Source organism: Schistocerca piceifrons, chromosome 1, assembly GCF_021461385.2.
Source record: "Schistocerca piceifrons isolate TAMUIC-IGC-003096 chromosome 1, iqSchPice1.1, whole genome shotgun sequence".
NCBI classification, from domain to species: Eukaryota; Metazoa; Arthropoda; class Insecta; order Orthoptera; family Acrididae; genus Schistocerca; species Schistocerca piceifrons.
In genome coordinates, this window is record NC_060138.1 from 623,372,359 (window position 1) to 623,399,652 (window position 27,294).

A 27,294-nucleotide genomic window follows, 5' to 3' on the forward strand; every position below is an offset into this window, starting at 1 on the left:
GATCCATGGACAGACGTCATGTCTTTTTTGTAATTAAAACAATTTTTCCGACCTTAAAGGAGGGTGGGACGTATACCCCTTGCACCTCTTCATTAACAATTGATGTTATCGTAGCTCTTACCAGAGACCAAAACCGAACATAAAATCCCTCCAAACATGGCGTTTTGCGAGAAGGAGAGCGAACTACAATCTCAGATAGCATGATCACGGTGCAAAGCTGCCAAAAACTCCTCATGGTGAGCTCGTGTAACAACACTATAAAGGAGGAAAGTAAAACCAGCAGACGGTATACTGTCTGACGCCACTCCAGTGTAAAGATTGGAAAAATACCGGGAAACGTCACGTATTGTATCAGGCTGTGATGACCACTCACGTCCATCTGTAGGACGAATGGTAGTGAGACACCGTTCGAAGCCGAATTAGATTATACGTCAACTCATCACGGAGAATCGACCCTGACTGGGATCGCAAACGAAGACCATCTAGTTTTAGTCTTTTGAGTTTCGCCTTAACGTGGTGAACTTCCATAATTCTTAAAGGGACGTCTCAAGCAGTATCATAAAGATCACGAAAGATACCATAATAAAATTCCCGAGCCCTCCTCATTTCAGCCGCTTTACCATCACTAAAACGCACGAGTTCAGTGCGAAGCCGAGGTTTGACAATAGCAACTCACCATTCAATAACTGAGAGATAACGCACTTGGGAAGAAATCGCCCGACCCCACGCGGTATCAGTGATATCATCCAGAAAGGGGTCCGCTAGATCTAAAATATTGATGTACCAGCTTCAGGAAGTGGTGAAGAGTAATTGGTCAGGGAAGCTAACATGAAATACATCAACTGATAAAAGTTGGCTACATAGGGAAGCAGACAGTAAAAACGGTCCAGTCGCCTACTAGAAGTAGCTGTAAATTACGTGAAACGCACTAATGTGACACCTGCAGATCCACGCATCCTGTAGACTCAACGACGCTACCATATCGTTAAGCTCACGGCAGTAGCTATAGCTGGGAGTCTGATCCACAGGACGTAAGACGCAGTCCCCCACCCCATTATAATGTTTCGCGGATTTTGACGAAGTAACTAAATAACATAGAAAAGCGCGAGAATAAATTTCCTTTACTTTACGTCTATGGACGCAAAAGTTTTGTCAACCGATTACTGGGTTCGGTGTATAATGATCATCTTCAGAACTGTTTTATAAAAGCAGATCTGAAGATGGCCATTATAGGCTGAAACCGGTAATCGGTTGACAATAAGTTTGTGACCATAGACGTAAAGTAAAGGAAATTTATTCTATGTTCGAGTCACTGTTTTATTCGCGACAATGTCGCAGCTTGTGAAAAGCGCGAGAGTTCATATGTACGACCAGATCCAGATGGAGCTTAATGAAAAATTAACGCTAGGTCGTAGAAATGACACCTATGCCCCGACAATAGCCCATCGTTTAAAAGTCAACGGAAAACTGCCCATATAAAGCGCGGCCATGCCAGTAGAACTTTCTGCCGCAACATTAAAAAAAAACATAGAATACCCAGCGAGACAAAACATAGCAAATAACACTTCTTGTAAACATACAACATCAGATTGGGAATCATAAATAAACTATAGCAACGCAACGAGCCGTAATGGAAAGCATATCCTGCTAACATTTAGAGAAAGAAACGTATACGCCTGTATTAATTAACACATGTAAGGCATAAAAGTAAAACTAGAAATAAATTTACGCATCACACTCCACTCTCCACAGCATCGGCAAATGGTGGAGACAAAGGTACAGGCTTTGAATCCTCTCCACCGGAAGGTGCAGATTCCACGTTTTGTTTATTTCGTCGCGACGCTGCACTCACAGGTTGAAAACGTTGTTTCACACTACTCTATGACAATATAACTTATTGACGCGGAAGGGTAGGGACCTCATCAAGATCCGCTGCGGGAAGGGAGGCGCCCCATTCCACTCAACGGAATGCGAGAAACATAACGGGGAGCGAATAACGTCATCATCAGATAAAGAAGACAAAGGCAGCGTAGCGTCTGAAGTTGGCTGCATCATCTGATTTCACTGAAGAGAATCGGAAGTAACCTGTCTTTCCATCGTATCAGACTGAGGAAGAGATGAGATTTTACTAGAACACTGGAAAGGCAGAACAGCAGACCATGTTTCAGTTAAGTCATCGGAACCCACCAGAAGAGACATTCCTCCGTCTGGAGAAGACGCAAATTCAGCATTCATTTCACCATCGACAAAACTAGCCTCGTCACCCTTGAAGAAATAAAAACCGCAATTATCGTCGACAGTCAAAGAATCACCATTGGAAGAAGCACCCTCCACTAACATCTTTTCAGTCGGCCGAGGTGGCCGAGCGGTTCTAGGCACTACAGTCTGGAACCGCGCGACCGCTACGGTCGCAGGTTCGAATCCTGCCTCGGGCATGGATGTGTGTGATGTCCTTAGGTTAGTTAGGTTTAAATAGTTCTAAGTTCTAGGGGAGTGATGACCTCAAAAGTTAAGTCCCATAGTGTTCAGAGCCATTTGAACCATCTGTTCGGGGAAGCGAGATTGGAGAGAGGTGACTTTAAAATCAACACCATCCTGAGTCTGCCGGCGTTTAAATTTTGCTGCTGGTGCCGAGGCCTTCCCCTCAGTGGCTCACCATTCGCTTTCTGAGTACGGGCTCCGCAACCCTGGGGTTCCCGAGCTGGGGAGTGATAAGCGCCACCATAAGCTCTGGCCATACTTCAGCTAGCACCAAGGGTCGCGGCGGTGGAACGTTGTGTCTCATAGAGAACAGGGATGTAGGCTTCGTTGCCCAGACTGCGAAGATTTTAAAAACCTCTATAACAAACCCCTCGATCTGCGCGTTTATGAGAGCTGCTGAGGTGGAACAGTCGTTAGCGGGCAAGCTCTGGGGAACCTGCTGGACCTCTGTTCTATACGGCTTACCTAAGCATGTAGGGGTCCATCTAGGTGAAATTGTAATTACGTAGCTGTTTGTGGGACCCTTCAAAATTTTCCCTTCCTCCTCGTAGCGGGAAGTGTGGGCCGCTGGAAGGCAGCAACACCCAATCTAACGAGAGGGCTCGGGTAGCCAGTCGTCCTGACAGTCAATGGTAGCAGAACACGGGCTGTTTAACAGAATGTCTTTATAATAGAAACGGGGCTGTTTCGGCAACGTTTTACCGTTTTATATACAAAAAGTTTCGGAGGGCATTTCTGAAACATTAAAATCTGTCAAGATTTAGCGAAATGGAACAGAAAACTGAAAAATCGTCCACATGTAAGGAACATTGCACAGGAGTTACCGTATACGTGATACTATTGATGGCTATGGCAAAGACGGTAACACTTAAGACACAGCCCTGAGGAAAATCATTCTCCTGCTCGAAACTATTCGACAGCACGTCACCAACTCGGTACCGAAAAAAGGACCGAATAAATATTTGGAAATGGCCACGGAAGCCTCATTAGTGGGGCTGTCCTAGAACAAGGTGTCTCCAAGTAGTATACTACGCCGTACTGATATAAAAAAATACACTTACACAATGCTGAAAAGCGTGCTGAATGTCCATCTCCACCAAGATCAGGTTGTTGACAATGGATCCAAATCTCGAGAATCCACATTGGGAGCGACTTAGGAGCTGCCTGACCTCCAGCATCCAAATCCCACACGGAGAATGGGCAGTTTACGACTCTGAATTGTTAGACCTAAAGTCCAACTCACCCCTCACCATGGTGACTTGATAAAGACAGAGTGACGGATCCTGACTGGCAGTGGTGGTAGTCAATGCAAATTGCTCTGCCATTGTCTGTGCAATGTCTCCAGGTGTTGTTTGGAGATACCCTGATTGAACAACACTGCTACGGGTAACCGACTGCCTTTACCGGAAATCCTCTTCTTGGTTTCCCATACTTCTGTAGAACAAGTGGAACGATTGATGGAGCCCAGGAACGCTTGCCAAAAGCTTTTCTTGCTTTCCTTAATTACCCGTCGAGTCTTGCCTCTCGCAACTTGAAACGCTGTGCGGTTGTCTGCTGTTGGGTGGTATTTGAGCCGTTGAAGAGCCGCACATCTGTCCCAGATTGCTGAACGGCACTTACCAGTCCACGAAGGTACAGCTTGCCTGCTAAGAGGACCTGAAGACTTTATGATGGATAAGTCAGCTGCATGGTGGCTCGCACATGTGATATGGTCTACCCATTCCACGGCGATGTTGCCGTGTCCAAACAACCAACTGGCTGAATAGCATCCAGTTAGCCCTGCTGACCAGCGATTTTGGTGGCTTCTGTTCTAACAATCTTCCATCCAGTACGTGAATGCGGAGTGAGAGGTAGTCACTGCAATGAAGGTCGCCAGTGACATCGCTCTGAACAGAGTCCACACGAGCTGGAGAGCAGAATGAGAGGTCAATGGCTGAGAATGACCCAGCAGCAGGCAGAAAACAGTGGGCATGTCCGTGTTACGGCTTCACAGCTCCTGAGACGTCATGAGTCTCTCCAAAACTCGACCCCAGGGACAATCATAGGTCGAGCCTCACAAAACGATGGCCATTGAAGTCTCCCAGTAGGAGAAATGATCAGGGGAGATGTTCTGTGAGATATGTGAGAGCCTCACAGTCTATTGTAGCTTGCGAAGGTACATGCAGGGAGCAAACAGTGATCCTCCGATACACATGAATTTCAAAGGCAATTGCTTGCAAGTCGGTAGCCAGGAGGAGGGCAGAGGAGTAGGGTGCGTTATTGACAAACAAAGCGATCCCTCTCTTGGCCCTTAATCGGGCCATCCTTGTAACAGGACGTATAACCCTGTACGACAGGGGCATCAGACGCTTTAAAAGACGTTTCCCACAAACACAGCAAATGGACCATTCCTGTGCTAGGAGTTTCATTACCTCCGCATATGTCCTGAACTCACTGATGTTACACTGTAGAATGGGAGCCGTCTATCACGGGGTAGCACCTTCATCCTGACTTTATGCCGGGAAGGAGAGCACACAATGGGTGCAGACTCAGTCTTTGGGCGTGGTGATTGCCTCGCTCCGACATAAAGTTCTATCGCCTCTGAAAAGGATTAGAGACAGACGTCAGTCAGGATGAATCAACATCGTCGGTCTGTGTATTTCCTGTTTTTGTCAGTGGGTGATTCTTTGCATTTGAATTCGATTTTTTTATCTGAAGTAGCTTCAGCGCCACAACCGCGGAAGTGGTAGAGGCAGCGCTGGGTGACGGACAACATTGGCAACTCGTCAATGAAGAGGCTGGAGGAGTAGGCTGCATGGACTTGTTCTACGTTTTCTGCGAAGTGTATTTGTGTGTGTGTGTGTTCATTTTAATCGTTCTCATGATACTTTTTTATTTTACCTGAATAGCTTATGTGGTAATCCACTCTCCCTTTCAAGGTTCTGTGCGGTTTTCGGGCCTCATTTTCGAGTCCTGAAAGACCTGAAGGCAAGGATCCAGAAGCAATGAACATTTTAAAATGTCTTAGCCACAGGTCTTGGGGAGCGCATAGGGCGCGTCTGCTCCAGTTTTAAAGAGCTTTCGTTCTATAGCTGTTGGACTATGGGTGCATAGGTGTACAGGTCAGTGAGGTCTTAGTTCTTGAAAGTCTTTGACGCTGTCCTCCATGAATGGACCAAGCTGACCAGTGGCGCTGAGACTGTCACAGACCATCTGGCGGCAGCTTCGCATGGTGCGTCAGCACGTCAGCTCCTCGCTATTCCCACATCCCCAGCATACCATACAGTTACTCGTGCTGCTATAGAACGCCTCTTTACGAATCGTCCACAGGGAACGAGGCTATCTGGGATCTGTGAGAAATGTGTGTTGGAGTCCCTTGGTGTGGGGCATGCTCAGGCTCAAATCCCGGGTTTTAACCGGCTGCTACACTGGTTACAGCAGAGGCCCATAGTTATTTTACATTTAGTGCAGCACTCCTGCTTCTGCTTTTAATGCGACATTTTTCGACATTTTAAATGAGCACAACAACTATGTAGCTGTCTTCACGGACGAGTCTAAAGAGGGGGACTCCATTGGTTGCTCCATTGTTTTCCCAGATCGCGTCCTCAAGATTCGGCGGGCCTCCAGAGTTCACTGTGCTTTACGTCCCAATATCTACGATCTTGAGGGCGCTGGTGCAGATGAGATGTGCTTTTCCTGCTAAATTCCTCGTCTGTTCCGACTTCCTGGGTGCCCTTCAGTCTCTGCAAACCTTATACCTAGCTGATAAATTTATTCACAATATCCAGGATACCCTCCTCCGGCTGCAGCGGCTGGGGAAGAAGGTGTACTTCTGCTGGATGCCAGGGCACATGAGTATTGCGGGAAGCGAAAGAGCGGATGTAACAACCAGGGAGGCGTGTCTTGATCTTCGATTAGATCAGTGTTCCGTCCTCCTGCATGCTCCTGTCTAACTGTGCAGGTACAGAGTCATGTGTCGATAGGAAGACGAAGGCGGGATGAGGTCCTGCTTACTCGTCTTCGCCACAGTCCATGACGCACGGCTCCATGCTCCGGCGAGAGGATCCTCCAACCTGTGGTGCTTGAGGCACACAGATAACTGTGCGCCACGTTTACTAGAGTGTGCGTTATTCTCGGACCAGAGGGTAGCTGTGGATTTGCCGGCAGATCTGCTCTCTCTTTTAAGTGACAGTGAAACGAATGTGGTCCGTATTTTAAGATTATGAGGTATGTCGAACCTGTCTCCCAAAATTTTGGGGAGATAGTATGTTAACAGGTAGACTGAGCCACCTATGTTTTTTTTAAGTGGTTACTTAGTCACATTTCTCTGCCTCGTGATGACTGGGTGTTGTGTGATGTCCTTAGGTTAGTTAGGTTTAAGTAGTTCTAGGTTCTAGGGGACTGATGACCATAGATGGTAAGTCCCATAGTGCTCAGAGCCATTTGAACCATTTGAACTTAGTCACATTTCCCAATGCCTTTGTTTTTAGCTCTTCTATGGTTTTACTTCTGTTTCAATACCAGCCACAGCATTTTTTACACCTCTCCGTTCTATCGAGGTCTGTGAAATAAAGTGACTGTGTGAGTCAAAGTGAGTGGAGTGGGAGTCAGTGAATGACTGTCGTTTTATAGGTTTCCTTCCCATTGTGTGACAGATATTTTAGACGTTTCATCCACACTGGTTTCTTGTAATATATGTAAGGACGCAGATAACCTCGCCGTTGAGTGCTCATTAGCTCCAAACACACACACATGCACACACGCTAGCTCCTTAAAGGCAACAGGGGTCGCACCTGAAAGTGACAGCAACGGCGGAAAGGCGCACGGATTGGTGGATAATGTCTCCCTTACGTCCTCCAATGCTGGAGAAGTAGTGACAGGAGATTGCGAAGGCACTAATTCAGCTAAAGTGAATGGACGGACGACATTTTTCATAGGACGACTTAAAATCCGTAACACGACGTGGACAACTGGATCTGAGATGGCCAGTTTCATTACAAAGGAAACACGTTTCATATTGCCCTGGGTATGTAACTTCAAATTAGGTTAACGACAAACATTCAGGTGATATGGAATATTCTTCTGAACACACATTTCTACGCTTCGGATACCACTGTAACACTGCAAGCGATGTTTTACAGACCAACGTTCCCGCCGAATACGCTGAACGATTCCAAAAGGAACCAATACTGGCTTATTTCTAGCAAGCTCGGTTGCACATGACTCGAGCTTTTATCAAAACTGAAACGAATGGTACCCCGACGAGGAATGTCCTTGGGAGACGAGACAGACATCATGGCTCAGGCAGAGAACGCCACCGAAAGAGAACAAACCAATAAAGAACTCCGTTAGACAAATACGATGTGACACCGGCCAACGTACACAAGACTGAGTACACGAAAATTCGGCACACGCATTGCCACTATACAGGCGGAAGTGGGAACAACCTGCTCACTCGACGAACAAGTTGGAACTGCCAAGCCTCGACCACGGATTCCTACCGGATTGCCCTTCATCATACGCAGAAAAAAACAACATAACTTTGAAAAATTTGCAAATGATACAATTGATTTCTTCATCCTTTAAAAAAAATATTTGGGGACAGCTTTATACCTTGGTACCCTTTATAGTTTCGCCTCTTGCCAGCCCTGTAATGGAACTTTAATACATTTTCGTATTCCATTTTTAAATAATGGCATTCATTTTTTATGCGCTTCAGTCTTTTTCTGCAATTACAGAAATTACTCAGGGAAATTAAGGTTTTTCCAAATGTAAAAACTTTCGAAGGTGCAACATGACCATATATCCAGGAAGAAATATTCTATTGAAATTTAAAAGCATTGGAATCGAGAATATTTTCTCAGTACTATATTTAGTCATCTATCTGTTACATTATTTCTCTACTATACATCAATAATCTGTAAGCGAAATCAACTCAGTCAGATGTATTGTTTAAAACAAGTTACACATTAAACACATTCTGGACTCTGAAGCTATTGGAAACTAACAGAAACTTCCATTTTAAAGAAGGGTAAAATTGTTAAGACATTAATGAAAGGCAGTTAATATCCCATGTTTCATGGTAAAAGACGTCCTGCTTCAACCGAGTGAGGTGGCGCTCCGGGTAACACACAAGACTCAGATTTGGGAGGTCGAAAGTTAAGATCCGCATCCGGTAATTAGGTTTCCCGTGATTTCCCTAAATCGCTCTAGGCAAATCCCGAGTTTGTTCATTTGAAAGGGCAGGACCGATTTCCTTCCTCATCCTTGAAACAATCCGAGCTTGTGCTCCGTCTCTAGTAGTCTCGATATCGGCTGGGCTTGAACCTAATCGTCCTTCCTTCTGTATCAAGGTACAACATAGTGCACCACCGACAAAGTATAGCTCTACTGTGCACACGTTATATATTTAGTTCCAGAAATATATAGACTTTTGGTTGCTATAAAATTGTGTAACTGAAGAATTAACCATGTATTCCAAATAGTTTTAATAAATTATACAGCATTCAAATTTTTAGACCGCGAAGTATTTACAGATACTGCACAAAACACAACCTCATGTCTAGAAACAACAGAGCTGTAGAAAATGGCGGTAACCGTTTTTGATGGTATGTAGTGAGCATTCCATCATTTAATTTTAAAATCAGGCACTTGATTGAAGCACCGACCAAGAAACATGTGTCCCTAGTTACACTTCCTCTAGTTAACAATACTCTGCCCTACTGGAAACCTCTTTTATAGTTACGTAATCCGTTTTTGTTTTCAGACAATGCCTTTCCTTTTCCTCTATTATGTATCCAAACCTCATTCTTATTATGTCCTTCCCCTCTTTCTTCCTCATCTAGATCGCCAACTTTTAATGATCTCCTTGATAGATAAGTAGTGTAATGTGGTGTTGCGTTTCCGTGCTATGCAGTTAACACTTATAAAAGAGAGAAACAATTTTGTTAATGAGCTGTGGATATTAATAACAGGAATAATAATAATATAACTCCGCCTAAATCGTGATAAGCCCGGTTGAAAAAGGAGGGGGGTGGGGAGGGACGAATAAAACCTTGTTAAATAGGTTCACCTGACCCGGGTGATAGTACAGGGTGTCCAGAAAAGGGCTCCCTGATTTCAAAATTAAATATCTCGAAAACAAAGATCGATAGAGGAATGCAGTAAACGGTATGTTTATTGTAAAAGCTGTAAGAAGTTTATACAGCAGTTTGAAATAATAGTTACAAAAGCTGCTAACAGATGGCGCTGTACGCTGTACAGCTCATATCAGCATACATAAGTGAAGTAATCGTATGAAAACAATCTTTGCAAACAATCACATCACAATGTTTTCAAAATGTTCACCATTAGCACTACAGAGGTGGCGCAAACGAAGAATGAAATTCGCCATCACATTTCGTAGTGTCTCAACCGAAATGGAGTCACATGCCACAGAGATCGCCGATTCAAGCTCGTCCAGCATGGCGGGATGCTTCGGGTAGACCATTTCTTTCACTGTGCCCCACAAATAAAAGTCACAGGGAGTCAAATGCGGCGAATATGGAGGCCAATCCATGCCTGAACCAGTAAATTTGGGATATTCCAAAGCAATGACTCGATTCCCGAAGTATTCCTCAAGAAAGCGAAACGCTTGTTCGGTCCGATATGGTCGGGCTCCATCTTGCATAAACCATTCAGTACCTGGTCGATCCTCTAACGCTTGCTGTGTGGCGACAAATTGTTCCAAAATTGCAACGTAACGTGCACCAGTGACCGTTTCTCGAATGAAAAAAGGGCCAATAATGCCTCTGCTGCATACTGCAGCCCATACAGTAACTTAAGGAGATTACAGTGATATCGCTTCGGAATCCCAAAATCGCCAGTTCTGCTTATTCACGTATTCATTCAGGTGGAAGTGTGCTTCATCTGTAAACCAGACGCAGCCAACAGCAAATCCTTCACTATCAATCATTGTGTGCATCTGATTAGCAAAGGCAACCCTTTGTTGCACAGCTCGTACGGGTATGGCCTGGTGCGTTTGAATTTTGAATGGAAACATGTGTAGGCTATTTCTCGGTATTTTCAGCGTGCTGGAACGCTTCAAACCAGTCTCTTATGCAATTCGACGGACGGATGACATTGGATTTCGCTGAATAATTCCAGAAACTGTGGCGATATTTTCAGGCGTAACAGCGGTTTGCTTGCGACCAACATGCTCCACTAGATCATCAGTTACGCTGCCTGTTCGTTGAAATTTTGCGAAGAGCGTACGAATGGTTTTCGCATAGGGTCCTTTTGGAACATTAAATCGTGCTTGAAAACTCCGCCTTGTTGCCGTAGGACTCTCTTCTAACCTGTGGTACTCTAGCACCAATGGATTACATGGTTTTAATCTCTTTCTTTGGTACGCTAACCTCCTTTCACGTTTCAATAGTGGAACTGATCGCTCTGGGCTTCGGATCACTATTTATACTAGGCATTACGTATGGCGATTACAGCGCCATCTGTTAGCAGCTTTTGTAACTATTATTTCAAACTGCTGAAAAAAATTCTTAGAGCTTTCACAATAAACATACCGTTTACTGCATTCCTCTATCGATCTTTGTTTTCGAGATATTTAATTTTGAATTCAGGGAGTCCTTTTCTGGACACCCTGTATCTTGAAAGGGTCCTTTGCCACGATGACGGAGAAGATCTCAACGCCAAGGAATCCGGAGATTCAGATAATGGAAACGGTGGAACTGGAAGAAGAGGCAAGCTTTATAAGGAAGATAAAGCATGTTTTAAAGTTCAGACGCGTCTATGTGGCAACTGCCGGTGCTCTGGCCAGCGTCTGTTCACCATGTATGGTGCGGCTGAACACTAGGCTCCAGGAACACAATCCCCGGTTCTACACTAACAGCATTAGCTGGAAACCAATTATAAGCAGAATGATTTGTACAAGTAATATTAAAATTAGCACAGGTTTTCAATCCACTCGGCCTGTGACGACAACCAAGCAATAGGATTCTGGAGAGCTTGGCTCTTATGACAGAGAAACTCTGAGTTCTCTGGTAAATTTCCACGAAAATCTCATACATTTACTGACACTTTTAACATCCAAACACTTATTCAAACTGGAAAATTACAGAATCTTACTACAGAACTCGACAGAAAATTCATATCCTTGAAATTCAAGAGACTAGATTCACCGATTCCGAAACAACAGACTACAACAACTATTTTATCTTTAAAAGAAAAGCAGACAAGAAAATATGCAAGGGAGCTGCATTATTTGGCATGGATTTTATTGTGAATGAGGACATCCTTGACTTTGTTATAAATGTAAATCAAATCAGCAACAGACTAATGACCATGCGAATTAACACACCAACAAAGCATATAGAATTGTTAATATTCACGCATCTGCTAACATAGACAACAAAAAATAACCTCGGAAGACAGAAAAATATTGGGAAAAACCTGAAATTGAAATGTCCAAAATTCCGGAGGAGGACGTAAAAATTCTTCTCAGTTGTTTGAATATACAAATTGGCAAAGAGAGGATATATATATATATATATAACGCCCGAAATTAATCCTGCAAAAAAATTCACGAACAAGAATGACGTCAGGCTCATCGAGTTGTGCCAAGAAAACAATCTAAAAACAATGTCAATATCACTTCGAAAGAACGCTAAGAAATAAAAAACGTGGCGATTCTCAATCCTTCAGCTAGGTGAATTTCAGATAGACCATGTTGCGATCTCCTATGATTTCCAAAAAGAGCCGTTCAAATACGCAGAGGGGCAAATATAGATTCTGACCACTATCAGACGAGGGTCAAAATTAACAAAGTTAAATTTACACCAAAAAAGAAATGCCGAAAGAAAACACCACTAATCCCCAAATTTGATTTGAAAAAATCCAAGAATCAAAAATTAGATAAGTATGGGAAAAAGAACCTCCAAATAACTGGAGAGATTCCCAAACGAAAATTATACAGAAAGAAAGAGAATTGATCCCATTACAGAAAAAATCCAAACAGCCATGGTGGAATTCAGATTGTGATAACGCAACAGAGACAACCAGCCTTCTTAAACGACAATTGTCACAAGTCAGAAAACACAACAGAAATTTTTCGAAGTCAGAAAACAAACAACTAAAATATTTAAACAAACAAAAAGAAAATATCTTAATCAAAAAATATCCGAATGAACAGCTAAACTCAATCGAATAAGACTTCAGGAACCAGAAAACACACTACTTTTATAAAACGTTTGCAAATCAAATCAGGATACACTCCACGAAACCTCGGTTTCAGGAAATAAAGTGGAACATTGACACTAACTAACAAAGAATATTGTCAAGAATTAGCCAAATATTTCTCATAACTTCTAAATTGCTCATAACCAAGTACACGAATGAAACTTCACTACCGCTAAGTTAAGAAGAAATTTATAGTCACATTAAAAAGCTCAAAAGTAAGGAGCCATCGGGTGAAGATGGAATTGTAGATGAGCTACTGAAGTTTCTTGGTCCAAATTCCTTATAAAATATAACTCAAATCGTTCAAGAAATTTAGCAGACAGGAAATAATCCAGAGTATTGAAAATGTGCGCTAACTCATCCATTGCACAAACAAGGAGAGAGATCAGTTGTAAACAACTGCGGAGGCATTTCACTTTAGCCGGCCAGTTAGCTTTCGACCTAATAAAACGTGACGGGAACGGATCTTTAATCTTAAAACTATTTTAAAAATTAGAGCAGTCAGGTAGAAAACAATAGTGTGCACATTCGTTGACTTTAAAAAGAAGACGATTCTATAGATAGACAGTCTCTGTGCAATATTCTAGAAGAACGCAGACTAGACACCAAAACCCGAAAATTAATCGAACAAACACTGACAGAAACCAAACCAAAAATTAAATTCATTTCCGAACCATTCTTAGTTAAAACAGGAGTAAGACAAGGAGGTGGGATCTTGCCACTATTATTCAAGACAGTTTTAGACAAAGTAATGAAAGAATGGGAAATGAAACTGAAGAAACAAAATTTTTGGAAACCAATCGAACTAGGAAGAGTTCAAGGAAAATTGAACATTCCATATTTAGCGTTTTCAGATGACTTAGCGATTCCAACAAACAGTGAAGAAACAATAGCAAAGAAATCGAGATGCTCAATGAATATCCACAGAAGTTTGGCCTGCAAATCTCCTCTGAGAAGACAGAATTCGTGTATTTCAAGGTAGCTTCTCCGAAACTCAAAAACAAATTGTGGTGAAATGAACATAGTCAAACACTTAAGTACCTCGATGAAATTATTGACCCAAAGAACTTGAAAAAAAGCACAAAAAACAGATTTCAGAAAATCAAGAGAGCATCCGGATTTGTTTAAAATTTTTGTAGCAAAAAATTCCTGTAAAAGTCACTAACATGGGACACTACTACACAATAATCAAACCGACAGTCACATATGCAGGTGAAACGCTCTCACTGAACTAGATTTACAAGACATTAAGAAAGTAAAGAGAAAGACTATTAGAAACTATATCGGACTACGATACAAAAAGATGGGTACAGACGGAAAACCACCGAGACAAAAAAAAAATAAAAAAAAAAATCAAACTTCGGAACTGACATCAGAAAGAGACGAATGAGGTTCTATGGACACCTAGAGAAATTACCTGGAAACAGACCAACTAAATGTCTACTGGACTATGTGAGACCACTTAAAGCATCAATACCATGGGTAACTGAAGCTAAGAAGGATGTGACAAAGGCAAAAATTGTCATAGCAAGCACATCAGACAGGGATGCATTCAGAAGCAAAATTGATAAGTTGAAGTTTATTCCAGAGGCGGAACCAAAACCATACCGAGGAAAATGGTCAGAAGAAATAAAGAAGGCCTTTGGGCAGAAAATGAAGAAATATTGAGAAAATAAGAAGAACCTTAAGAAAAATTGGAAGTCACCTGCTTATCGTTTTCCAATGGGGACATTCGCTAAAAATAATAAAATAATAATAATAATAATAATAATAATACTAATATGGCCCAAGGAGTGCAGTCCGAACGTAAAAACAAGTTATAAATAAATAAAATTATCTCTTTGCTGTTTGGATAACGTTTTCACGGAATTCCGAAAACACTTCTCGCTCCTGTTTACTTTTGACGTCTTGTAGTAGACAAAAGCTTTTTGATGAGGAATGGCGACACACATCCGCCAGGTTTTGTTAGGCCTACTCTTAAACATGGTCTATTTAAAAACAAAGTTGTATACTCATTTCAGCAAAAAACCCATTTATAGCCACAAACTTTAAAACTAAGTACTGTAGACAGCAGGAAAAAGGCTCAGTAAATACGTAATTTAAATAACTGGCTGTGATGGCCCAACCATAGCGGAAAATTCACAACGACGTTGCGTGGATGTTCAGCAAACGAGTACGCCGCGGAATATGATGATGTTTAACTTAAACAGTGTTATGGTCTTCACTACGAAGGCTAATTTGATGCAGAGATATAAGAATTTTCAAATCACAAGGGCAAACGTAGAAACATTTGTTTTTCTCTAAATAGTCTCCAAATGTAGCAATGGTGACGCTATTTCGGAACTGTTAACAACTCATGTTCAAAAGTGATAAAAGTGAAAACAATGAAAAAATTAATTATTCGCGTTTTAGATTTATACATGACAAAATGCAACGTGAACTCCAGTTCCGGCTGCCAAAATAGTAACCAGCCAGGATTTGCAGTGCGCGTTAAAGTGCCGGGTTCCGTGCGAATACGCCCAGCGGATTGACGACGAGGGCCGGTGTGCTGTCTCTTTTGCATTTAATTATTTACAAAACCTTTTTCGGTGTTCCATTACACCATTTAAAGGCAATTTGATGAACTTAAATTGCGAGGATTCCAATCTCGTGTGCAGTCATTACACTAAACAACATTAAATAACCGGTGCCGTAGATATCTCATTTATACGACACTGTACCTTTGTTCATCAACTAACGAGTCGGAATAAAGGGGCCCGAGGAAGGCGTAACGGAACTCCGAGACTGTTGCCACAAATCAATTAAATGCAACAGAGACGGCTGTAGGTGTTTTAATTTTCATTTCATAGCTTGAGGTTTGCCGATGACATTGTAATTCTGTCAGAGACAGCAAAGGACGTGGAAGAGCAGTTGAACGGAATGGACAGTGTCTTGAAAGGAGGATATGAGGGGGTACTGAACAGAATCGGGGAAAGAGGAATTTGTGGCACAACTTGACTAGAAGAAGGGATCGGTTAGTAGGACAGGTTCTGCGGCATCAAGGTATCACCAATTTAGTGATGGAGGGAAGGGTGGAGGGTAAAAATCGTAGAGGGAGACCAAGAGATGAATACACTAAGGCCGGCTGGAGTGGCCGTGCGGTTCTAGGCGCTACAGTCTGGAACCGAGCGACCGCTACGGTCGCAGGTTTGAATCCTGCCTCGGGCATGGATGTGTGTGATGTCCTTAAGTTAGTTAGGTTTAATTAGTTCTAAGTTCTAGGCGACTGATGACCTCAGAAGTTAAGTCGCATAGTGCTCAGAGCCATTTGAACCATTTTTTGAATTCACTAAGCAGATTCAAAAGGATGTAGGTTGCAGTAATTACTCGGAGGTGAAAAAGCTTGCACAGGATAGAGTAGCATGGAGAGCTGCATCAAACCAGTCTCTGGACTGAAGACCACAACAACAACAACAACAACATCGAACAGCTGAAGTCCTTGTAACAATTTAGTACAAGGATGGACATACAAAGACCACAGTAATTATTTATAGAAATAACAAAGCACACCGAAGTTGATGATGGTACTTTTGAACATACGTTGCGAGAGGATACTGTGGAGAAACAAGCGCTGCGTCATTTGAGAGATACAGAGGCGAGCGATTGTGCCGGGACTTACCCCAGTTCACTGTTACTAGCGCCACGTCATCATAACGCGACTGTGCATAACATACAAGTACTGCGCTTAATCTAAGGACGAAATTAAAAATTAAAGTAGGATTTCAAACTTTGTCAACATATGCTTCAGTATATTAATGATTTCCCTATATACGTCAGGTTAAATAAAGAAACAGTGGGCTAAATAATGAAGTTAGGAGGTCAAAAATTGGCCAGAATGTGCAAATGTATGCCAAAATTAAGTGTTACAAGTCTCAACTTGATAAGAGGAGTATGTAGGTCAAAATGGGCGTTTTCTTTACGAGAAATTGAATGCTCTAAATATTAGACTGAAAAAGATTAAAATTGGTATGGAGCTTTAGTTTGATGTAAAAACATTAAATATGTGACTCCATTAAGCTACCTCTAGTAGTTTTCAAGTAATGACTGAAAACAAAATTTGGAACAAAAACGTTCTTACTTGCAATAGATAAGTATCATTTACATTAATGACACAAAGTTTTGAGTACAGCACTTAATAATATCCTTAAATACTGAAGATGTACCAAGTTTCAAAGCTTTGAGTAAATAACAATGAACACGAAGTCCCTTAAAGGTGTAATTCAGAGGTCACGTTCTACTATCGGTTCCGTTCTAAAAATTCTAGCAGGCAATGTTTAAATGCAGTAGAGCTAAAACTTTTTCTGTAATTAAATCCACTTAACTCCAGTCATATAAGAATTATGAAGATTGTACATTGATTCATAACGGAGTTATAAAATAATATGTGTCCCAGAAAGAGGCCATTTAGAGGCTGCTACCGGGATATAGAGCAGATGACGGCAGGTGTTCCCACCGGCCGTCGGCTGCCCCATATATAAATACGGCCTGAGAGGCAGTGTCACTTCACTTGGCAGTCAGTCAAACGCTGGCTTAAGCGCTGCCCCGGGTGACGTTCGCCTAGGCTACAACTAAATGAATGAATGTTAACAAAACCGTGTGGCAAGTTGTGATATTGTTTTCCGCTTTTGTGGAGAGCAATTAACTCTGATTATTAGAAGTCAGGGCGAACGACCATTTAATGGGAGCTTAAATTAGAGGCCGCCTCTGTACGGCTACTAATGATGATTATGGTAGGAACATTATTATTGTTATTATCAGAACTATTGCTATGTTTGGCGTGTGAACTTTTTTAAAAATATACATTAATCATTTAGAACACAAAACTTTCATTTATATTCATAGTTCCTGATCCCGCTGAGTAAATAGAGAGTAGAAACATTTCTTTCAGAGGGTAAAAGAAGAATGTGGATTTGTAGACTGGAAACTATCATCAGTATATTCTCCATCGCTTTATGGCTGACCGCAAAAATACTTTTCAGGCTCTAGTAGAAGACGGTGCCGCCACGCTACAATACAAAATTTAATTTTCTGTCGTCTACTTTGATCTCAGTCATGAAGCTTAAAAGTGACTGTATCTCTAGAAATGTTTGTAGGACGTTTACCCAACACAATTAATTTCCACAATGAGTAACTATATTTGAACCTAGAAGGCTTATTTTGACGAAGAATGCTCTGTTTGATTGTGCTTTTCTTATGTTCTCTCATCTTCGTCCGTCGTACGTTTTTTACCTCCAAGGTAGATTTGATTCATTTCGTCGAACACATGGTCCCCACTTCTCATGTTAAATTTATTGCCTGTCCCATTTATACAGCTCCTAAGCACGTCTGAATTTCTCTAGTTCCCTCTCAATACATAATCTGCTTTTACTAGACCCTTCAGTCCACAGATTAATTCTCCTTCACTTTTTCTTATCTTTAGTGAATCTTATCATTTTTATCTTTACACCTTGAATTTTAATCCCACTTCTTAACTTTTCTTTTATTTCCGTCGTTCCTTCTTCGATGTACAGGCTGAACAACAGAAAAAAACCTGCATCATTTTCTTACGCCCTTTTTAATCTGAGCAATTCTCTCTTGATCTTTCTGTGCCTGTCCTATGAACTGCACCTAAGGCTGAAGATGAGCTCTTGAGATCAACATCGCAGGATTTTTTTAATGTACGAGGCTAAGTTATAAAGGCAATTTTTATTGGAAACATAAAACTGCAAATAACATTATTTCTCAACATTGGAGTGAGTTTTGTGGCATCGTGCATCGTGTACACAATCTTGTCATCCGGTGAAAAAATTTGATTTAGACAAGTGCTCCTTCATCGCACCGAAAAGGTGACAGTCACTTGGACTGTGTGGTAGTGTTCCAGCAGCTGAAACCGAAGTTTGAGAATGTACTGGATTGTTTTCCTTACTGTATGAGGGCGTACAAAATCTGACGTTGCACCCACTGTGGCCTGGACGCATGCATGCTTCGGTTGCAAATGGTGTCATAAAGCCGTTGTATACACTCCTGAGACAGCTGGCCCACAACTGTTCTACCTGTCCTTGATATCCTGGATAGTGGCATTGGGACGTAGTTGCGGTCCGAGCTGGTATATCGAGGACAGGTCTTGGAGTCTTCCTGGCCTAGGGAATACCTCAGCATCACGTAGTCACTTCATAGAGACACATGCTGTGTGTGGACGATCGTGGTCCTGTTGAAAAATGGCATCACAATATTGCCGCATTGTCCAATCGCTACTAACCTTGTGGCCGCGCGGTTTGAGGTGCCATGTCACGGATTGCGTTGCCCCTCCCGCCGGAGGTTCGAGTTCTCTCTAGAGCATGGCTGTGTGTGTGTTGTTCTTAGCATAAGCCAGTTTAAGTTAGTTTAAATAGCGTGTAAGTCTAGGGACCGATGACCTCAGCAGTTTGATCCTTTAGGAATTCACACACATTTGAACATTTTGAACTACCAGCCCTGATCTGAAGTGGTAGACAGTGGCTCCTCACATCATGATGCCAAGAGTAATAGTGCTGCCTATTTTCAAAAAATTGGAAAAATGAGACATCTTCTCAAGTCGTCACTATACTCGCTGACCACCGCTGTTACTTTTCAAAACACGGGAAGAATGAGATCTCTCTCTGGGTCGATAGTACACTTGCCGACTATGGTCGTCCGAGGTACTGCACGACCACAATTCGTCACTGAAGGCAATGTGACGTCATTCGTCAGCAGCTCACGGTTCATTGTCACGGCCTCACTCTAAGTACGTCCATTTGTGTTGTGGTGTTAATGGTAGCCTACACACGCTCGGATAAAACAGGGTGTAAGACAGGGACGCAGTCTTTCTCCATAAGCCGAGCCAACTATAGAAATGATAGGTTCAGGAGTGGAATTTAAATTCAGGATGAAAGAATATCAGTGGTGAGATTCGCTAATGACATTACTCCCATCAGTGGACGCGAAGAAGAGCTACAGCGTATGCTGTATGAAATATACAGACTACTCAGCACGGAATACGGATTGAGAGTAAAATGAAGAAAGATGAAACCAATGAAGAAAAGCAGAACTGAGATTAGCGATGAACTTAATATCAAAAATAGGATAACTTGCAAGGAAGATAACACGACGGACGAAGGAAGGAGGACATAAAAAGTAAACTAGCGCAGGCGAAGAGGATATTCATGGCCAAAAGAAGTAATTTCGTCATCGGCCTAAATTTTGGGAAGAACTTTCTGAGAATATATGTTTAGAGCGCAGCATGGGTGAATCATGAATTATGGGAAAACCGGAAAAAGAAGCTAATCGAAGCGTCTGACATGTGGTACTACGGACGGATGATGAAAATTAGGTGGACAGAGAAAATAAGGAATAGGCGAGGAGAAGAACATAAGGAAAACACTAACAAGAAGGACACAATGATAGATTATGTATTAAGACATCAGGAAATAACTTCTGTGGTACCAGGGGGAGATGCAGAATGTAAAAATTGGAGCGAAAGACAGAGATTGGAATACATCCAACAAATAACTGAGGATGTAGGGCGCAAATGCTACTCTGAGATGAAGAGGTTGGCACAAGAGTGGAATTCGTGGTGAACAGAAAAAAAGTAATGGCTAACGATGTGGGTGGTTCAAGTGAAACTTTTAAAAATTGAGTAGTCGCTTTTGAAGCAAACGTTGAATGTTAATGAGCTTTGGACATTTCAAAAGCATATGTTACGTGTTCATTCTGCTTCGTTCTCTTCTTCGTAAGCAACTCACAAACCATCAATCCGTAGTTTTGCTCCAGTGGGTCCAGTTTCATCACGCCTTTGACCCATTGATCACAAAAGAGCGCTAGGCACAACTCACTTGGGCGCGCTCAACGATACTGTTTTTATATTTACCGACATTATAAAGGATCACCGCAACACAACAATTGACATGACTACTAAGTCACGTACTTTGTCAAAATAGATTCAGATTCTCGATACAAGATAAAGATGGTTATTACTATACAAAAACAATTTTTTGCAAATGCAGGTGGAATTAAAAGAATTAACGTTGTCCGGATCCATTATATGCAACTTGTGAAAAACTGACTAATGAAAAGGAAGAAAGACTAATATTTAAGATTCCATCGACGACGAAGACAATTAGATACGATACTCATTTAAAATTTCGATAACAAGCACTAAAATGGCGCTGTAGATTTTACAGTACACTGTTGTTGTTGTTGTGGTCTTCAGTCCTGAGACTGGTTTGATGCAGCTCTCCATGCTAACCTCTCCTGTGCAAGCTCCTTCATCTCCCAGTACCTACTGCAACCTACATCCTTCTGAATCTGCTTAGTGTATTCAGTACACTATCAACTGCGTATTGATTACGATTGAGGTATGACATACATAGTAACATTCAGTAAAATAATCTTAAACTGAGGGATGCCAAAAACTCACACTTAGCGATTAAAAAAGTTTGGTTACTCTCTTTGAAACGCCAGAAATACGTGAAACACTGTGCACCTGCTAACAGCCTGGACAACCAGATCCTAAATAAAATCAGACACAAATCAGATACGTGTTTAGAAAATGTTTCTCGTTTGCCTGTCAGAAGGGTCACAATTTGTGGCAATTTGCAGTAAGTCATCTAGAGAAACTTTAGATATGTCTGGGGTTTCACAAGAAGGCTTTGTAGACTCTCTGCTTATACAGCTAATTTTCTGTCTAAATCGCTCTTTATTTCTTCTAATATTACGAGTTTCGGCAGACTGACGTCAGACCAATACGTGTGACATTGAACAGTACATGATCGTACCGAGAACCGTCAGCCTGTGTGATTCTCACAACTCTGTTTACTTCACGGGTTCTTAGACACGTTTGTCGTTAACACCTCTGCTCACACATCGGATACCTATTATCATTCCACAACTACTACCATGTCGGATACGTGAAGCGTCTTGGATGTACCTTTTCATGACATTAAATACTGATCCGTCCCCTTTTCCATTCCAGCCATACGAATATGGAACAAATTGTCCCATAGCCTTCTTAGGGTGCAGAAATCGATCCTGCTATTAGCGTATCTATTTATCCTTGCGCATCTTGCACAAAATGATTTTTAATAGCTCGGGAAAATTTAATAATTTGCAGAATTTATTGTATTTGGTTATTCAGGAAATGACGTGTAGCCCTAGAAGAGGAGGGGGGAATGTTACGTTGCTACTAAACCATAGTAAAGTTTACTACACATTTTATACTAAGGAAGTCATAATTACAGGTTATTCATTAAACATAGTAAAGAATACAAAGGAAGTCATAATTTATAGGTTATGCATTAGTTAATTTCCATTATCAGATATGGAATGGTATGTTACATACTAAATTAAGTACATAATGCCCTGGTTTATACCCTACTGCGATCGTAAATTTTACGTGGGATTAGTAATCTAGGGTTAATTCAGCGGCAACTGTAAGATACCGATCAGCAATGGCAAACCCATACCAAGTGAGTGATTGTGGCTGTAGAACAAGTGAGAATAGATACGTAGGGACATGTTATTTGTGACTAAAGTATAATAAATCGAGTATTTATTAAATCGGCGTTAACATAATTTAAAGTTATGATTTTAATGCTAGTATTTTGGTGCAGATTATCAACAAAGCTATAGAGACAAATAGGACACGTTCCTCTAGACAAACGATCAGGAACTTTCCTGATCTGGTACGTGTAGCTTGGTTGTAAATTCACTCTTATACGTTGTTGTGGCCGACAAGTTCGAGGCCTATGAATTTCAGACAGCTGCACGGCTGCACGTATTTTTAATTAAAAAGGGAGAGCGGCTTACAACAGCATGCTATACAAAACCACTCTGTATTCATCGGTATAGTTTCCCTGTCGGCATAACCCAGCTGTTTTCTTTCTGTCCGACAGGGAACTAGTGTGCTTTTCGCACTTTTAACCACTTTGTTTTTCTCATCCCCTTCTATTTGCGTTTCTGTTTCTTTTTTCTTCCTTCCACCTCATTTGCTAATCATAACCTCAATTTCTCGCTCTTCCTTTGATGTGTCAACTTCTTCTCTTCTTTGATTGCTTCTGTTCTGTTGCCGCACTTTTATATTAGATGTAATTACACACGTTAGAGGAAAACGTTCTGAGGAAATTGCTTAGTACGAGGTAAACAAAACTGACACTGCTCTCGTTCTACGCAAATTGTAATGCTGGCTCACTAAGGACGTCTGGTTAAATGGAGGACAGAGCCTCAAGGCTCTAATCTTACAAGGTGGAATAAGTGGATAAATAAAATATATCCTCTGTGAGTGCAATTGCAGTAGTTCAGTTTGTCGACCTGAAGTACGTTGCTCGGATATAGCTGCGTTCGTGACAGCTCTTGCTTCAGGAGGATTATCGGGTGATAAGTGATTTTTGTGTTGTTTCCGACCTTTACATAGTCGAAAAACACCTGTATAATCTCACTGTTGAAGAAACGGTGACTACCCAGAAACAGTAATTTAAATTTCTCTGCGTGCCTAGTCGTTAAGACACAACAGAAAGAGCTCATAAGCTTTAAAATAGGGAGAGCTGTAACTTTTTATGGACTATGTATCGTACAAGATTCACGAGTAAAATATTCTGGAATGCTTTTCGCTTCACCGCTGTCCAAGGCAGATAGGAGTGACTAAAGAAACTGAGTTAGTTCAAGGAAGAATTTGGTTAATGTGTAAAAGTTACAGAGCTGGGTGTTGGACAGTAATATATCCTACGAGAAATGCTTCGTACAATGCATGAAACGATCTTTTCTTCTCGTAGGATTTAGATCACATTCCATTCCAGTTTGTATACTTATGTTCATAACCTGCAGGGATAAACAATGAAGACGACAGAGAAACGAAGGAAAGTAATGACTCATTAAAAAGGGGAACACATGGTGGGAAAAGGGAATTCAACCAATTACCAAAGAACATGAGCGAAATAAGAAACTAGAGAAGCAGCCAACGAAATCAACTGGCATCTTATACTGTCATTAAACTGCGTAGCAAGTATGAAAGATTGCGCTTCTGAAACACCGAATTTTACGGATGTGAAAGATGAACTGCGTGACAAGTAGGAATGCATTTAACCCGATGTCTACAGAGGAAGGAAAATATTAAGTCGACAGATAAAATCGCAAATATAGGAACATCACAGAGATGAAAAGATATCAAAATGAGGCTGTTAGTATTTATCAAACAAAGTAGTTGGATTTTATACAGGGTGTTACAAAAAGGTATGGCCAAACTTTCAGGAAACATTCCTCACACACAAAGAAAGAAAATATGTTATGTGGACATGTGTCCGGAAACGCTTGCTTTCCATGTTAGAGCTCATTTTATTACTGCTCATGAAATCACATTAATCATGTAATGGAAACACACAGCAACAGAACGTACCAGCGTGACTTCAAACACTTTGTTACAGGAAATGTTCAAAATGTCCTCCGTTAGCGAGGATACATGCATCCACCCTCCGTCGCATGGAATCCCTGATGCGCTGATGCAGCCCTGGAGAATGGCGCATTGTATCACAGCCGTCCACAATACGAGCACGAAGAGTCTCTACATTTGGTACCGGGGTTGCTTAGACAAGAGCTTTCAAATGCCTCCATAAATGAAAGTCAAGAGGGTTGAGGTCAGGAGAGCGTGGAGGCCATGGAATTGGTCCGCCTCTACCAATCCATCGGTCACCGGAACTGTTGTTGAGAAGCGTACGAACACTTCGACTGAAATGTGCAGGAGCTCCATCGTGCATGAACCACATGTTGCGTCGTACGTGTAAAGGCACGTGTTCTAGCAGCACAGGTAGAGTATCCCGTATGGAATCATGATAACGTGCTCCATTGAGCGTAGGTGGAGGAAACTAAAATGAGCTCTAACATGGAAATTACGCGTTTCCGGACACATGTCCACATAACATCTTTTCTTTATTTGTGTGTGACGAATGTTTTCTGAAAGTTTGGCCGTACCTTTTTGTAACACCCTGTATATTCTATCATTTTGTTTTTCACTACCGATCGCATTTATCTTTAAACTACTTCCACGTTTCATCAGAAATGCTGACTTTAGCCCTCTTTAAAACTGGTCTCGTTCCCATGTAATAGGTTATAAATTCATCATTATATTAAGCAGATAACAGAATTATTGACATAAAAATTACGACACTCCAGAAATGTCACTGTAATGACGAGAAGAGAGAATGTTACAATGACAACAAATCTAAGCTTACGACAAGAAAACAGCTTATCTCCGATACTTTAAATATCTATGATTATGATATGTTGAGATAATGACTAAAAGAAACATAGATTTATACCCATAAGTTTAACCAACGAAATTACGTAATGACAAAACTGTTTACCGATGACCAAATTCTTATAGCTGAAAGTGAGGACACCCTTCAAAAAACCATTTATTATTTGACAATCTTGACACAAAAATCTAAAGTTTTTCTCAAAATGACTCTGAAGCAGAACTGTAATAAACGAACAGAAAATAGAAAGTGTGAATGAATTTAGCTTGTTGGAAAACACCATCTCCTTCAGAAAAAAACTGAAGTATTCAGGTACATTAATGGGAAGCGTATACAGTCTTTTATGTGGAAAAAATGCCACAGGTACGGGTACTTGAAGGGTTTGGCGCTGGAATTTCCTTTGACCAACGTTTCCAGTTGTTTTAACTGCTTCGTATGCAAAACGCTGATATTTGAATCACGTATGCAATACAAAAACTGCTAGGAAAGATAAATTTTAATCATTCCTAACATTTTCCACGTCCCTGGAAAAACAAATACATTATTATTTGTTATGCTATTTTTGTTCATTTGAAAGTTTCTGTAGGTATTTACTGTCCGACCACAATACGAAGCACTTGGTGTCCCGTGACCGTTGTCGGAGCCACGTGGTGACGTTGCTGTAAACAAATGCTGTGGCGACTAAGGAAAAGGCATCACATTGTGAATGATTTCAAGACAGATGTGCCTGTGTAGGCAATCAAGTGATTCAGTGTAACCTCGTGACATATGATGATAAAAATACACGATAAGGCGACCAAAGCACTCTCATTTCCAGGTGCAATAATACTGTGATCGACTAATACAGGTACACAATAAATGTCACGAGAGGCCGCGACCACACAGGCATAACCTCTCGCCTGCCGTCTCTCATCACCACGCAGCAGCTTCCACACGCTCACAAACACTAACGTCTTCCTGCCTCCACGGCACTTTCTCTATCGTGTCACATACATCCGCCAATAATGGTGACAGCCAATAGGGAATGCCGTCAACTGCAATCTCCATTGCTTCTGCTTCGAAATTGCAGACATGGAAGTTCTTGCACCGACACACACAAAACATAATGCACCACATGCTCTCACAGACAGTTATGAACCAGCTGTCAGACAGTTCAGTTCAGTATCCGCCGATCACTCAGTACTGTACGCTGAAAGACTACTTTCCGACATAGCAGTGGCTATTTGTGGAGAACAAGGACAGTTAACAGACTTTCTGCAAATTAAAGTCAGTTACAGCAACAATATTATAGACTGCTAAGAGACAGAAAATTTATTTACACATCATTGTACACTACTGGCCATTGAAAGTGCTACACCACGAAGATGACGTGCTACAGACGCGAAATTTAACCGACAGGAAAAAGATTCTGTGATATTCAAATGATTAGCTTTTCAGAGCATTCACACAAGGTTGGCGCCGGTGTCAACACCTACAACGTGCTGACAAGAGGAAAGTTTCCAACCGATTTCTCATACACAAACAGCAGTTGACCGGCGTTGCCTGGTGAAACGTTGTTGTGATGCCTCGTGTAAGGAGGAGAAATGCGTACCATCACATTTCCGACTTTGATAAAGATCAGATTATAGCCTATTACGATTGCGGTTTATCGTATCGTGACATTGATGTTAGCTTTGGTCGAGATCCAATGACTGTTAGCAGAATATGGAATCGGTGGGTTCAGGAGGGTTATACGGATCGCCGTGCTGGATCCCAGCGGCCTCGTATCACTAGCAGTCGAGATGACAGGCGTCTTATCCGCATGGCTGTAACGGATCGTGTAGCCACGTCTCGATCCCTGAGTCAACAGATGGGGACGTTTGCAAGACAACAACCCTCTGCACGAACAGTTCGACGACGTTTGCAGCAGCATGGACTATCAGCTCGGAGACCTGGCTGCGGTTACCCTTGACGGTGCATCACAGACAGGAGCGCTTGCGATGGTGTACTCAACAACGAACCTGGATGCACGAATGGCAAAACGTCATTTTTTCGGATGAATCCAGGTTCTGTTTACAGCATCATGATGGTCGCATCCATGTTTGGTGACATCGCGGTAAACGCACATAGGAATCGTGTATTCGTCATCGCCATACTGGCGTATACCCGGCGTGATGGTATGGGGTGCCATCGCATTGACGGCTTTTTGAACAGTTGACGTTACATTTCAGATGTGTTACGACCCGTGGCTCTACCCTTCATTCGATCCCTGCGAAACCCTACATTTCAGCAGGATAATGCACGACCGCATGTTGCAGGTCCTGTACGGGCCTTTCTGGATACAGAG